Source organism: Schistocerca piceifrons, chromosome 1 (genome assembly GCF_021461385.2).
Source record: "Schistocerca piceifrons isolate TAMUIC-IGC-003096 chromosome 1, iqSchPice1.1, whole genome shotgun sequence".
Taxonomy (NCBI): Eukaryota; Metazoa; Arthropoda; class Insecta; order Orthoptera; family Acrididae; genus Schistocerca; species Schistocerca piceifrons.
Genome location: NC_060138.1, coordinates 236,483,038 through 236,498,086, shown reverse-complemented (window position 1 = coordinate 236,498,086; position 15,049 = coordinate 236,483,038). Strand labels below are relative to the sequence as shown.

The 15,049-nt window shown below is 42.4% G+C and overlaps 1 protein-coding gene across 1 annotated transcript in view; it reads left to right on the top strand.

Annotated features, from left to right (window-relative positions):
* Positions 1 to 2,283: 2,283 nt before the first annotated feature.
* The window catches only part of LOC124794634 (fatty-acid amide hydrolase 2-A-like), a 163,494-nt gene continuing 150,728 nt past the window's right edge, over positions 2,284 to 15,049 (top strand). Inside the window, exon 1 of the mRNA XM_047258153.1 lies at positions 2,284 to 2,412. The gene's annotated coding sequence lies outside the window, so the exon portion shown is untranslated. The remainder of the gene's footprint in view (positions 2,413 to 15,049) is intronic.

Here is a 15,049-nt window from a genome sequence, read left to right as displayed (position 1 = left end):
CATGTTTGCGCAGCAATCACCGACATAGTGTGACTGAGGCGGAATAAGGGGAACCAGCCCGCATTCGCTGGGGCAGATGGAAAACCGCCTAAAAACCATCCACAGACTGGCCGGTTCACCGGAGCTCGACACAAATCCGTCGAGCGGATTCGTGCCGGGGACCGGCGCTCCTTCCCGCCCGGAAAGCAGTGCGTTAGACCGCACGGCCAACCGGGCGGGCGTTATTCATATGTACACTCATTTATCTATGGCATTCTTTTATGGGGAACAAATGCACAAAATATGAACAAAATTTTCAAAGTTCAGAAAAGAGCCATAAGAATAATAACCAAAAATATCAGTCGAGCTCATTGTAAAGATCTGTTCAAAATTCTGGGGATTTTAACTCCTTCATGTGAATACATTTACCACTCAGTTGTACACATCAAAAATAACATTGGGAATTACTGTACAAACAGCTCTGTCCATGACCATGCAACAAGAGATAGACTCAACTTATATTTACCAAGAAAAAATAAACATAAAATTGAAAACTGCATTTTCTACCAAGGAATAAAACTTTACAGTAGATTACAAGAAGAGATTAAAGAAATTGTAAAAATACTCTTATTTAAAAAGGCAACTAAAAAGTACCTGTAATGCAATACATTTTATACATTGAAGGATTACTTAGATAAAACAGAGTAGGAGTTTGGTAAAAAATGTTATACAAATAAATAATAACAATTATTATTATAAAACATCCAACACTCCACATAACACATTCACTTTATGCTTTTTTCCTTCTATTTTCCTTTCTAGAAATACTTACCCCCATAGCACAATACTAACACCTCCTCCTCTTTCTGAGCTGAACATCACACTAATTATGGAGGGATGCTGAGTCAGTTTTTCAGGATAGCAAATGGAAAGTTGCGGTACAGAAAATGACTCAGAGATCACCAGTGTGTGTGTGTGTGTGTGTGTGTGTGTGTGTGTGTGTATGTGTGTGTGTGTGTGTATGTGTGTGTGTGTGTGTGTGTGTGTGTGTGTGTGTAGTGAGTGAAGTGTTATGAAACAATGTGTGTATAGTGTGTGCAGTGATTGATAGTGAGATATGAGTGAACAGTGTGGCATTACATTATCAATAGGTTATTTGTAAAAAGTATTGTATACCAGGAGTAAATCTAATGACTGTCTCCAACTAGAAGCCTGTAAATATATGTGTATACAAATTAGCTTATTTTAAATTGGTCTAAGCTTGTAAATACCTAAACACATGTCCTATAGCCTTGTAAAAAGAGATCTACGGATGAATAAAGCTACTATTACTACTGCATAATGTTGTGGGTAGAGAAAATCAAAGACTGCGATTCATTGGCAGACACTCAGAAGGAGCAACGGGTCTACTAAAGAGACAGTTTACACCACGCTTGTCCGCCCTATTCTGGAGAATTGCTGTGCGATGTGGGATCCGCATCAGGTGGGACTGACGGATGACATTGAAAAAGTACAAAGAAGGGTAGCTCGTTTTGTATTATCGCGAAATAGGGGAGATAGTGTCACAGGCATGATACCTGAATTGGAGTGGCAATCATCAAAACAAAGGCGTTTTTCGTTGCGACGGGATCTTATCGTGAAATTTCAATCACCAGTTTTCTCCTCCGACTGCGAAAAAAATGTGTTGGTACCCACCTACATAGGGAGAAATGATCATCACGATAATATAAGAGCTCGGAGCCGGCCGACGTGGCCGAGCGGTTCTTGGTGCTACAGTCTGGAACCGCGCGACCGCTACGGTTGCCTGTTCGAATCCTGCCTCGGGCATGGATGTGTGTGATGTCCTTAGGTTAGTTAGGTTTAAGTAGTTCTAAGTTCTAGGGGACTGTGACCTCAGAAGTTAAGTCCCATAGCGCTCAGAGCCATTTGCACCATTTTTTCTTCAGAGATCGCACAAAAAATTTAAGAGCTGGTTTTTCCCGTGCGCCGTTCGAGAGTGGAACGGTAGACAGCTTGAAGGCAGAGAATAGCAGAGTAGTCATGTAGTTGTATATGAATTACAGGATTTCAAAAAAAGTGATCCATTGAATTTGTTGCTCAGCGTGGTAGTAGTGCAGTTTGTGAGCCAATGACAGTAGTTCAGGCTCTGTCGGCAGCTCCATTGAAACAACATACCTACGGGCTGGGTTACGCACGGGCCAGCCCTGCGCTGCACCGTCATTTCGGCTCCCACCCGCCGCCGAGCGGCGATCAAGGTGCACCAGAGACACGCGAAGGGCAGCGCAGCGCCGCCGCAGCCGGCCACGGCAAGTGCGGCCCGTAATTACTGAAGGACGCCTCCCATTCGATAAGCCGCCTGCGCCAGCCAGCATCCGCCAGCTGGCCAGCGAGGTGGACGGCCCCACGCCAGTCTACGCCGCGACGTCGTGACAGGTACGTTCTCGTGTTCTTCCGCACTGCCTACTGCTGGCGCGCCGTAACAGAAATCTCCCTGGCGGAAACGCGTCGAGACGTATCATCGTAATCAGTTTCCTTTAATTTACGTCAATGGTCACAGACTGTTCGATAACAGATTACCGGTTTCGGTCTTTAATGACCATCATCAGATTTGTTTCATAAAAACAAAGTCCTAATATACTGCAGCCATAGTGGCACCGTCAAATGTTAAATGCAAAATCAGCACCAGCATTGACATTTGACGATGCCGCTACGGCTGCAGTACATTAGCACTTTGTTTTTATGAAACGGATCTGATGATGGTCATTAAAGACCGAAACCGGTCATCTGTTATCGAACAGTCTGTGACCATTGACGTAAATTAAAGGAAACTGATTACATATACGGGTCACTGTTTTTTCGGGACGATGTCGCAGCTTGTGAAACATATCATGGTTACGAATCTGTTACTCCTCTGTGGCTGTGGATGATTTTGTCAGTGAAATTCTCCCCTGAAGGGTGGGGAGGAGGGAGGGGAGGGAGGAACGAAAGTAAATCAATCTAGATCACAGAGTAGGAATATCTAAGGGGGTTAGCATACTCAACTGTGCATGCCACCAACAGCAAACTGCGACAGTAACGTGGATTTCATCTAACGCACTTTTGTTTTTTTTACACATTTACTTATTGGTAACAGCAATGGTGAACAATTTTTGCTGCTACAAATGCAAATCCAAACTCGTCAGAGGAGCAAAAAGTTTTCATAGATGTATAGTATCACAGAGGTTTAAGTAAGGTTACCATACCAGTAAGAGGCGCTCGTGTCTAGAAATATCGAGACACACTGTAATAAAGTGGCAATACAGTAGGGATAATTTATGGGACTGCGTGGACATATATTTAAGAGACAAATGCGAAATAAATTCGGTAGTGTGGGAGTCTGCTCCCAGCCACGCGGAACAAACACTGGTAGCAGTTACTTCTGTAAAATATCTGGGAGAATGCGTACGGAACGGTTTGAAGTGGAATGATCATATAAAATTAATTGTTGGTAAGGCGGGTGTCAGGTTGAAATTCATTGGGAGAGTCCTTAGAAAATGTAATCTATCAACAAAGGAGGTGGCTTACAAAACACTCGTTCGGCCTATACTTGAGTATTGCTCATCAGTGTGGGATCCCTACCAGGTCGGGTTGACAGAGGAGATAGAGAAGATCCAAAGAGGAGCGGCGCGTTTCGTGACAGGGTTATTTGGTAAGCGTGATAGCGTTACGGAGATGTTTAGCAAACTCAAGTGGAACACTCTTCAAGAGAGGCGCTCTGCATCGCGATGTAGCTTGCTGTCCAGGTTTCGAGAGGGTGCGTTTCTGGATGAGGTATCGAATATATTGCTTCCCCCTACTTATACCTCCCGAGGAGATCACGAATGTAAAATTAGAGAGATTCGAGCGCGCACGGAGGCTTTCCGGCAGTCGTCCTTCCCGCGAACTGTACGCGAGTGGAACAGGAAAGGGAGGTAATGACAGTGGCACGTAAAGTGCCCTCCGCCACACACCGTTGGGTCGCTTACGGAGTATAAATGTAGATGTAGATGGGTACACACTTCGTACAATGCTCACCCTCCGATAAGAAAACATAGTAATTGACGGAAGATCATCGAGTGAAACAGAAGTAAGATCTGGCGTTCTCCAAAGAAGTGTTCTAGGCCCCTGTTGTTCCTGATCTATATAAACGATTTAGGAGAGAACCTGAGTAACCTTCTTAGATTGTTCCCAGATCATGGTGTCATTTACCGTCTCGTAAAGTCATCAAAGGATCAAAAACAATTGCAAAATGATTTGAACAAGAAATCTGTATGATACGAAAAATGGCAGTTGACTGAATAATGAAAAGCGTAAAATCATGTACATGAGTACCAAAAGGAATCAGCTGAATTACGGTTACACGATAAATCACACAAATTTAAGGGTTATAAATTCAATTAAATACTTATGGATTACAATTACGAAAACTTAAATTGGAACGATCACATAGATGATGTTGTGGGAAACCTAACCAAAGACTGCGATTTATTGGCAAAACACTTAGAAAATGCAATGGGTCTTCTAAAGAGACTGCCTACTCTACGCTTGTCCGTCCTCCTCTGGAGTACTGTTGCGTGGTGTGGGATACGCATCAAGTATGACATCGAAAAAGCTCAAAGAAGAGGAGCTCGTTTTGTATTATCACGAAATAGGGGAAGAGTGCCACGAATATGATACCCGAATTGGGGTGACGGTCATTAAAACAAAAGCGTTCTTCGCTGCGGGAAGACCTTTTCGTGGAATTTCTATCACCAGCTTTCTCCTCAGCGTGTGAAAATACTTTGTTGGCCCCCATCTGCTTCGGTAGAAACGATCATCTTAAGAAAACAAAATAAATCAGAGCTCGCAGGTTTAAGGGTTCGTTTCTCCCAAGTGCTGTTCGACAGTGGAATGGTAAAGTAATAGCTTGAATGTGATTCGATAAACCTTCTGCCAGGCACTTAATTGTGAGTTGTACAGTAATTATGTAGATGAAGAACTACGTGCCAGAGAACTATGTCCCAGTCTGAATCATTTCCTTCGGATTATACAGGTCTCACGGTTATTTTACTTACTTTAAAGTAACCTTAGTACAAAATTATACTACTGTAACAGGCTATATGTGGATAAATATATTTTTTGCGATTAATATATTGTTTCCCTAAGGATGGACGAAGTCAAAAAGCAGGAAGCAAAAACAGAAGAACTTCGTCCTTAAAAATATTTAAAAGTGTGATATTTGCTGCATGTTTTCTTTCCATATTCGAAGTTTTTCGGGACGCTATAACTAAGAAGCCATTTTGTAATGTTGCCGCAGCGTATTTTTTTAAAACGATGGCTCGGCATTACGATAAAGTCCAGTACAAAATCTAAAACTTGGCGGTGGCTACACTCCATTACTCTGCAGCAAAAATTTGCGACATCTGGGCTATGAAAGTGGAGCGACGTTGCATTTATCTCCTCAAAGCTCTCTGCCAAATTCACTCCAGATATCGACTGGAAAATGTTAAGATGCCTATGAATCGTGTGTACAAATTCTCTGATACTTCTGAATGGGATCTGTCTATTCTAGCGGTGTAATGACATTCAAAATCCGCAGGGGCCTTAGGGTAAAACTAAGGCAATAGGTAGTCACGTGACTTTGGCAGCACTTTATGTTGGCAACAGAAATTCTCTTCTGCGCATCTGAATATTCACTCCATAGACATTCTTACTCTACGGTCTGGATCAGAGGAGGTCACTGGTCAGAAAGTCTATATCCACATGTGTTCTCTGCAATTCACAATTCGTGCCTGGCAGTTCGTTCATCGAACCACTGCCAAGCTGTTTCTTTACCCTTCCACATTCGAACAGCGTGCAGAAAGAAGAGACACTTAAATCTTTGCATGCGATCTCTGATATCTATTATTTTATTACAAAGATAATTTCTCCCTATGTAGGTGGGCGCAAACAATATATTTTCGCATTCAGAGGACGAAGTTTGTGATTGAAATTTCGTGTAAGGATCGTGTCGTAACGAAAAACGCCAACTCGTGTATCATACCCGTGACGGTCTCTCCCCTATTTTGCGATAATACAAACCGAGCTGTCCTTTGATTTTTTTTCGATATTCTCCGTCAATCCTATATGCTTGGGATCCCATACCGCGCAGCCGTACTGCAGAAGAGGACGGACAAACGTAGTGTAAGCGGTCTCTTTAATAGAGCTGTTGCATTATCTAAGTGTTTTGCCAAAAAACCGTAGTCTTTTTTTTAGCTTTCCCCGCAACATCATCTATGTCATCGTTCCAGGTTAAGTTATTCGTAGCCATAATCCCTAAGTATTTAGTTGAATTTATAACCTTCAGATTTATGTGATTTATCGTGCAACCGAAATTTAGCGGATTGCTTTTAGTACTCATGTAGATGATTTCACAATTTTCATTATATACAGTCAGTTACCACTTTTCGAACCATATGTATATCTTATCTGAATCATTTTTCAATTAGTTTTGATCTTCTGATCACTTCACGAAACAGTAAACAACACATCGGCTGCAAACAGTCTAAGAGGGCCGCTCATACTGTCTCCTAAATCGCGTATGTACATTAAAAACAGCTGAGGGCCTTCCTTTGGGAATGCCAAATATGGCATCTGTTTTAATCGGCGACTTTTCGTCAATTCCTACGAATTGTGACCTTCCAAACAGGAAGTCGCGAATTCTGTCGTATAACTGAGAAGATACTCCATAGGCTCGCAGTTTGATTACAAGTCGCTTCTAAGGAACGGTGTCAAAAGCCTTCTGGGAACCTAGACGTATGGAACCAGTTTGAGATCCCCTGTCATTACATAGTGTGAATAGAGAGCTAGTTGTGTTTCACAAGAACGATACTTTCTGAATCCTTGATGACTATTTGTCAATAGTTTTCTTCTAGGTAATCTGTAATGTTCGAACACATTATACGTCCCAAAACCCTACTGCAAATCTACGTCAGTGATGTGTGTATTGAGTGCTGGAGTGACCTATGCAGCTTTCCAGTCTTCAGGTACAGATCTTTGGTCGAGCGAGCGGTTGTGTATAAATACTAAGTACGGAGGTATTGCATCAGCATACTCTGAAAGGAACCTAACTGGTATACAGTGTGGACAGGAGGACTTGCCTATATTAAATGATTTAAGCTGGTTCGCTACACCGTGGACATGTAGTTCTAAATTACTCATTCTGGCAGCTGTTCTTGATTCGAATTCGTCTTCTTTGGTGATGGAACCGAGGGAACTATATTTGGTAATTCCACTTCAGTGCACTGTCATCAGTAACATGACCGTTGCTGTTGCGTAGTGTAGGTATTCATAACGTCCTTGTGCTTTTCTCTGCTTTCTTTTTCATATCGGTCGATTAGTCAGGTCTGATGAGTTACCTCTGTGAAGCATACTCCTGTCAAATATTATGAAATATTTCCGACCGGGAAAATCTGGAGAAAGAAGAAACGATTTACTTCTGTTCAGACAGTGAAACTGCATGCAGGTAAAAACGAAACAATGGACCATGTTACAGAAAACGTACAATTTCTGTACTCGAATGTGTAAGTGATTCAGGTATTACTGAGTCCAAGGCGGAAGAACAGATTATCTTTGTGAGTTATATTACTGACGTGGCTGTTGTTATTTAAATGTCATTAAGTTATTCCCGTACCTGAATTGTAGAGGTGTTTCACTTGCCGCTGATTTTTCAGGAAGCGATTAACGTCCAGCCAATCGCAAGAAAAGCTAACATGCTTTGAGTGGCGGTTTGAATGTTAAAATATATTGTATTTGGGGTGACAGTCATGAAAACTACTTTTCTTGTGCCCTTCTCTCATGGACGTCTACAAAAACGTCTTTATATCGCCGTAACTGTCCGCCTCCGTAGCGCAGCGGTAGCGTTACTGCCTACCACGCAAGGGGGGCCGGTTTCGAGTCCCGGCAGGGGACTGGGTGTTGTGTGTCTCTCATCATCACTGAAGTGGCGTCAACTAAAAAGACTTGCAGTACAGCGGCCGAAGGGCGCAGGCCCGAATTGTCCCGACACCAGGTAGGTAAGCAGGTAACAGGACCGAATCCTCCCAAACTGACACATTTTATATTGTATTATAGACAATAATACGATTATCTCTGTCATGTTCCTTATCTCCTTCCCCTACCCCTCCCATGTTTTAAACAAAAAAATATTGCTTCACTTACGCACGCTTTGTGCGTGACCTTGAGCGGGACTTAGTCGCTGGCTCTGTGAAGGCTGGGCTTTATCTCAATAAGATAAAAGATAAAACTTTTAAGCATACTCACAATACACGCGAAAATTTTTTACATCTTCTACTGTAACTTCATATGCTTTCTTTTGCCTGCTTGGAGTATTCATAACGCTTAGAACTACTACCTGCTTCAAACGGGAGGATTCAGTACCACCGTTTTTCAGACCCTTGTGGGCTTGGGAGGATTATGTACTATTTTTCTGACCGCGGGAGGATTCGGGGCTGCGCACCGGCCGAACCTCGGAGGGGATATCCTGGCCATTAAATGCCATTAGCCATTAAATGCCATACGATCATTTCATTTTTCATCTTCGCAAGTGCCTCTTGTTCTTACGATCCGTAAGTGAGTGATTCCTCGAGTGCAATAGTTTTGTTTACAAGCTTCTAGATTATTTGTCCTCTCATCTTGTTCAGCAGCATATGACGAAAAAGATATCGTATTATTTGCACAAATTTCCGCCTAAATTCTGTGAGCATCCCAGTGTCACTTTGGTATTAAATAAACCGAGTCATTCGCTCCACGAATTGGACACGACCCTGCCACGCTTGGCTGTTTACAGTGTTTAGATGGATCGCCCGGTGTACGGTACTTTCGGAGCTATTGTTTCACTACGCTGTATTTGAACTTATTGTGTCTCCAGTTATTACAAGAGACTCCCTTGGATTTGTCTGCAGTTATGTTCTCTATTTTAAATTTACACGAAGTGAGTAGGGAAATAGTTTAAACGAATGTGTAGAGCCTGGATCTCTCCCTAAATTATGAGGCAGAAGTTTGAGACCGTTTTCCGCTTTCCGACGGTTTGGTTCATCCAGTTCTCTTGCCTCCCCCCCCCCCCCCCCTCTCCCCACACGTTTTCTTGTATGTGATGGGCAAGACAACAAATTTATTTAGAGTCTTAAAATTTTTACGTGTGTTTTTCTAACTTGATTTTTATTGTTTAGTATAACTTTTCGTTCTTCTTGTAATGCTCAAGAATGCTCTTGTCTGTATCTATATCCACTGTGAAGTGGATGGCAGATGATATGTCCCATCGCTTAAACGACCCATTGCACGCTGTAATTGATATAATCAATATCGTCTACGGGAGATTCCTCACTTAAGCAGGATTTCATGGGATAGTTTGCGTGTATCTTGAAGCACATGCCATTTCAGTTTTGTAATCATCTCCCTGACGTTCTCTCATGGGTCAAACACTCCTTTGAATATTCATGTTCCAGTTCTTCGTGCCACGTAAGTCTAACAAATTACTGTATTAATATAATATAGAGGAACGTTACGATAGTGATTTTAATGCTTCAGGAGTTCTACGTAGTCTGATGTTAATATCATTTTCTATACTCAATCACTTAATCTGTAATTCTTTATTCCAAGGCATGTTGCATCGAAGTTAATGGGAATTTCTCTAGAGTGAAGCGCTGTCACCCTGACTAAGTATGAGTGCATGTATTTATGAGTGCATGTATTTCTATCGTTTATAAGCTTACCAAACAAAAAATTACTCTCCCAAGTGAACACGCATACGTGGATCGTTAAGGCTTTCCCAATGGCGCGGCGATCGAATCACGTGCTCAATGGTGCGAGCACTACCTCTGCGTGAGCATAAGGAAGTAGCGACCAGTGAGACATTTGTGTATCAACCGGACGTTGCAAGTAAACATGGATGAATATAAGAACGTGACAGAGTGGCAGAAAGGGGCAATCGTATTTGGCTGTGCCCATGGCCATAGGGTGTGTGAGGTTGGTGGATTTGCTGGTGTTTAGCGGCGGACTGTTCAGTGTTTCTAAAAGAAGTGGTGTAAGACACGTGGTCGCTAAACACGACGTCAGAATTGCGGACAGAAAAGGATGCTGACTGAGAGGGAGAGACGCGTTTCACGGCCTGAGAATCAAAATCGCTCCCAAACTCGACAGGCTTTGCTGCTGGCAGTGAATGAAGGTCCGTCGCAATCTGTCAGCGAGAGAACATTCCGACGAAACTGAATGCAATGAACATTTGGAGTCGTTCACCTCTCAAGAAGCCATTGCTCACACAGGCACATACAGCTGCGCGTCTTCAGTGGGCTACAAGTTATCGAAAGTGGACAGTAGCGGACTAGCGGAACGTAATGTTGTCTGACGAATCACATTTTGGTCTATGCTCAGATGTCGTACGTCTTTGAATGCGCCGACGGTCAAATGAAGTGTTCCATTCTGAATGTGAGTGCAACGTTAGGTTCAAGCCGGAGGTGGGTCTGTGGCGCTTTGAGGGTGTTTTCCTCGTCATGACTTGGAACCGCTCATTGAAGTGACCACTAAGATGAACCATTTTAATGATCAGCTGTTGCCGTTCAGTCAACATCTGCCTGTTGAGTAAGCTGTTCACGCTCATATTTTTCAAGACGACAACAGCAACGTTCATCGGGCTGGAAGAGTATGTTACTGGTTTTCTGAACACTCCCCCGCTCTATTGTATCTCAAGTGGCCATCAAAATCATCTGCCTTGAGCTCCGTAGAAGATCTGTGGAACTTATTTTTAAAACTTATTAATGGCTTTTAGGCATCGTCCATGCAACGAACCTCAGACCATAAAAAATACGAGGGTAATCCCAAAACTAAGGTCTCGTATTTTTTTAAAAGTACAGAGACCTGTTTATTTCTGCAATGGTTTACAGCTTGAACATTTAGCTATTTTCCGACATAATCACCATTTCTGTCGACGCATTTTTCCAGACGCTGTGGCAGTTTTTGTATGCCCATGTCATACCAGCTCGCCGCCGCCATGCTGTTCATCATGAATTTCGGTCCGACCAGCTGCATACTCTCTACACCACTTATGAACGTTTTTGACATCCGTGCACGGCTCACCATACACTTCCGTCAATTGGCGATGGATTTTAATCGGCGCAGTGCCCTTTGCGTTCAAAAATCGAATAACTGCGCCCAATTTGCACTTCGCATTAACATCCAACGGGAGCTCCATTCACAACGGCTACCAAGGCAAGACTGAGCGCCTCAGCGCGGCGTGCGCATGTTTACACACAGTGCTTGAAGCACTCTTCATAACAGTGTGACCAACTGCCACACAAACAGAGTTTTGTACTTATAAAAAAAGTAGGAGACATTACCTTTGGGATTATCCTCGTAACAATTATCTTTGACATGCATTTAAACTGAACTTAAAATAAACGACCTAAGCAAAATTAACATATTTCATATATGATGATGCAAAAAAAATCTGCTTCTATATTGATTTTTGGAGCTCTATTATAAAATCGTAGAGGAGCTTACAAACTTTTGTGTCTTCTGTTTCTAAGTAGGTTTTAGCGTTTGTAGGCAAGGCATTTCCAGACGTCGTCAGACGCTGTAATAGTTTCGTTCTTTCTTTAAACCTTCTTTGGTACCCGAAGAAAATGTAATTAACACATTCCTCACTGCCACATTCACGTGAATAACATGCGACTATGCTGAGTCGGGAAAGATGTTGCCGGAATCTCGCGTGACTAGAGCGAAGTCGTGCCACTGTCACTGTAGAGTTTCTATTGTGTCTGCAGTTTTGGTACCAAGGACGTAACGGGGTGTTAGGCATCATTGCAGCATAGTGTCACCCTTTGACGCTGCTCGAGATTTTCATTCCATCATTCCCTGGTTATAATCCTTACGTAATGAAGAATATCGTCGACTGGCACTTTATCATTCTTCACTGAACCAATGTATACAGCTTCCTTGGCCAGAGTATCTACTTCTCCATTTTCTTTTATTCCGATTTGCGCTTCGCCCATAACATGATGATCGTCTTATTTCTGCAGTGAGTATGGACGTAACTTCCAGGAAATTGCCTCCTCGATTGGCCCTGCAATCTATGAACGCACTTCCTGTCCCGTCTTTTTGTTTAGACCCATCTGTGCATTAGATCTGTCTTGACGATGGTCAGGTTGCTAGGTTATCAACTAAACTTTTCTCATTCAGTGAACTTCATGGATTCACTTCCTAACCGAATCCAGGCGGTTATCAAGTCCAGGGGCGGAATTACACGATACTAAGTGATGCGTGTAATGATTTCCCTAGGGGTGACTAATTCTTAGGCTGGTGAGCTTACGAGACCCAGTGACGCACAGTATTCTAGCACTCGTGGCGAGGAAGCGCAAACAGCACTGTTCATAAATTGATCATAACTTTAAAGTTCAATATGGGTTTAGTAAACACAACTAAGAATCAAACTAAACCAGCAGCTGTTCCATAGGAATAAACTGAAGTAATAACAATAAGTAAATGTGATTCCGGCAAAAATGATTTGCCACGAGTACGCAGCGGTACTACAGTGACACACTAGAAATGTATTGTTGATTCGCGGTTTTCTGTAACAGCACGATTGTGGTGAAAGTCCCATGGAACACGAATGACACTTGACGATTCCGAACCGGGAAAAAGATTCGAATAGTCGACATAGATAATTAAGAAGTCGTTTACGCCGTGAACAGATACATCTGTTATCTAAAATCGTCACGGCACGTCGCTTGTTTTGTGCTTCGTCGTGAAGGAGGGACGTCCGTTGCTCTCGGAAAATTTTACTTGAGGCGGATGTTATTATTAGGGCTCAACATCCCGTCGACGACGAGGTCATTAGGGACGACTGCGTCTCTGTTATCGAGATACAGTGCTCGAGAACAGTGTTCCAGTCTTGATCGTGACGGAACCAAGAGAGCAGACTAACTGGAGAGCAATTCCGCCCTATACAAGACACCGTTTTATAGTTTTGTTATTACCCAACCATGCCTCAGCACTTTATGTACTATTCTCAGTAGGATTTTTCGTTTATTTACTATCTCACATGACGGTATTAGTTCTGTATGCAAGTAGTTTTATGCCTATCATACATTCTTCAGCTTTATACATTTTTTTCATGTTGTGTTCTTGATTCCATTGCTTATGGCACTTAACTCTTACGCTATTGTCATTTCTTGCTGTTACATATGCATTTGATATAATTTATCAATAAGAACAAACTTTCTGTTACCATTTCACGTGCTGTTATAGCTAGTGCTTTAGCTCGTCATAAACAGGGAAATTAAGACCAGAACATAAAAAACCATAACAAGCTCTAGAATGTATTGTAGATATAAAACTACCAGGATGAGAAAGAAAATAAACAGAAAATATCACTGAAGAAGTGCTGAAACATGTTTGGGAAATAAATAAACTGTAAAACAGTGTCTTGATTGAGGCGGAATTTCTCTCCAGTTTCCCTTATCGAGAACAGAAAATAAGAATAGCTACAGCATCCGAAAGAGTATTAGCGCAGACCAAATTTTCGGTGAAACATTGTGCTGTAAAAAAATTTGCGGAAGAATGAGAGTCTTTGGTTCAAATGGTTCAAATGGCTCTGAGCACTATGCGACTTAACTTCTGAGGTCATCAGTCGCCTAGAACTTAGAACTAATTAAACCTAACTAACCTAAGGTCATCACACACATCCATGCCCGAGGCAGGATTCGAACCTGCGACCGTAGCGGTCGTTCGGTTCCAGGCTGTAGCGCCTAGAACCGCACGGTCACTCTGGCCGGCTGAGAGTGTTTACAGCTAGTTATGTGACAACAGTATTGTGGTACGGGCATCCATACATTGCCTGTCTAAAGAGGGTGGTCGAAGAATATTTGTTTATTATACTCCTAGCTGGCTTATAGTTGGCGTTTTGTCTTCTCTTATGAACATCAATGTAGGCGCAATTTTTGGTCTGTGTGGTAATAAAGCACAGCGTGTAGCTTTTATAAAATTAATGGGAAAAAGAACCAGATCACAGGTCTGTTTGATACATGAGGGAGTGCCGTGGAGATGCTGAAGGATCTGAACTGGCAGACGCTTGAAAGTAGACGCAAACTTTCTCGTGAAATCCTGCTTAGGAAATTTCTAGAAACAACTTTAAGTGAGGAATCTAGAAACGCACTACAACTCTCTACATATCGCACCAATAAGAATCGTGAAGACAAGATTAGACTAATTACAGTGCCAATAGAGGCGTTTAAGCAATCATTATTCCTGAGCTTCATACGTCTACGGAATGAGAAAAAGGCCTAACTGGTATAGTGTGAAGTTCCCTCTGCTACACAATTCCCAGTAATTTGCAGGGTGGTGCTGGAGAAGTGCGAAAAGTAAAACTGGCCGAAATTTTTTTTTATTGCGCCTTAAGATAGGCAATCTAATTTGCATCATCCACAACTGGGGCAAATGATGTAAGTTGAGTTGCCTACCCTTAGGCACATGAAAAATTTTCCGGGTCAGTTTCATTTTTCCCACCCTGCAGATGTTTACACCAGAATACTTGCATCAAAATTTCATTCTTATTATTGAATGTCTACCTTATCATAGAATGCATCGAATGTCTATATTATTGAATGTGTATCACATATGTGGCTTTGCTTCTCTACCTATTTTGCAGTACAGATGACAATAGTTGGTAAATAGTACACAGGCATTCCAAAGGGCGCATGCCTGCCTGTAAAAGCCAAGGTTTACTCACTGCTTTTAATTTTTTTCGTGTGTGGATGTTGCTACATTAAATGTGGGTACGAGATCCGTCCGTGTCAGTCGAATTTTATGATTACTGTGTAATTGTTGTGTTACAGATTCCTTAATAGTAGGGCCAACTTGCTTGACTTCGTGCCAAGCATATGGTCATATCCTCAGATCCTCTTCTGAGCACATATCGTCGTTCGAGTTTTAAAGCGAAGGAAAAGTTTAACTCATATTCATTCCGTGGGCCGTCCAACGCAGCTGTCTGTAAATGTCGCGCCTGGTATTTCTTGTGGCCTGCTTAAGGCGCACTACCTTG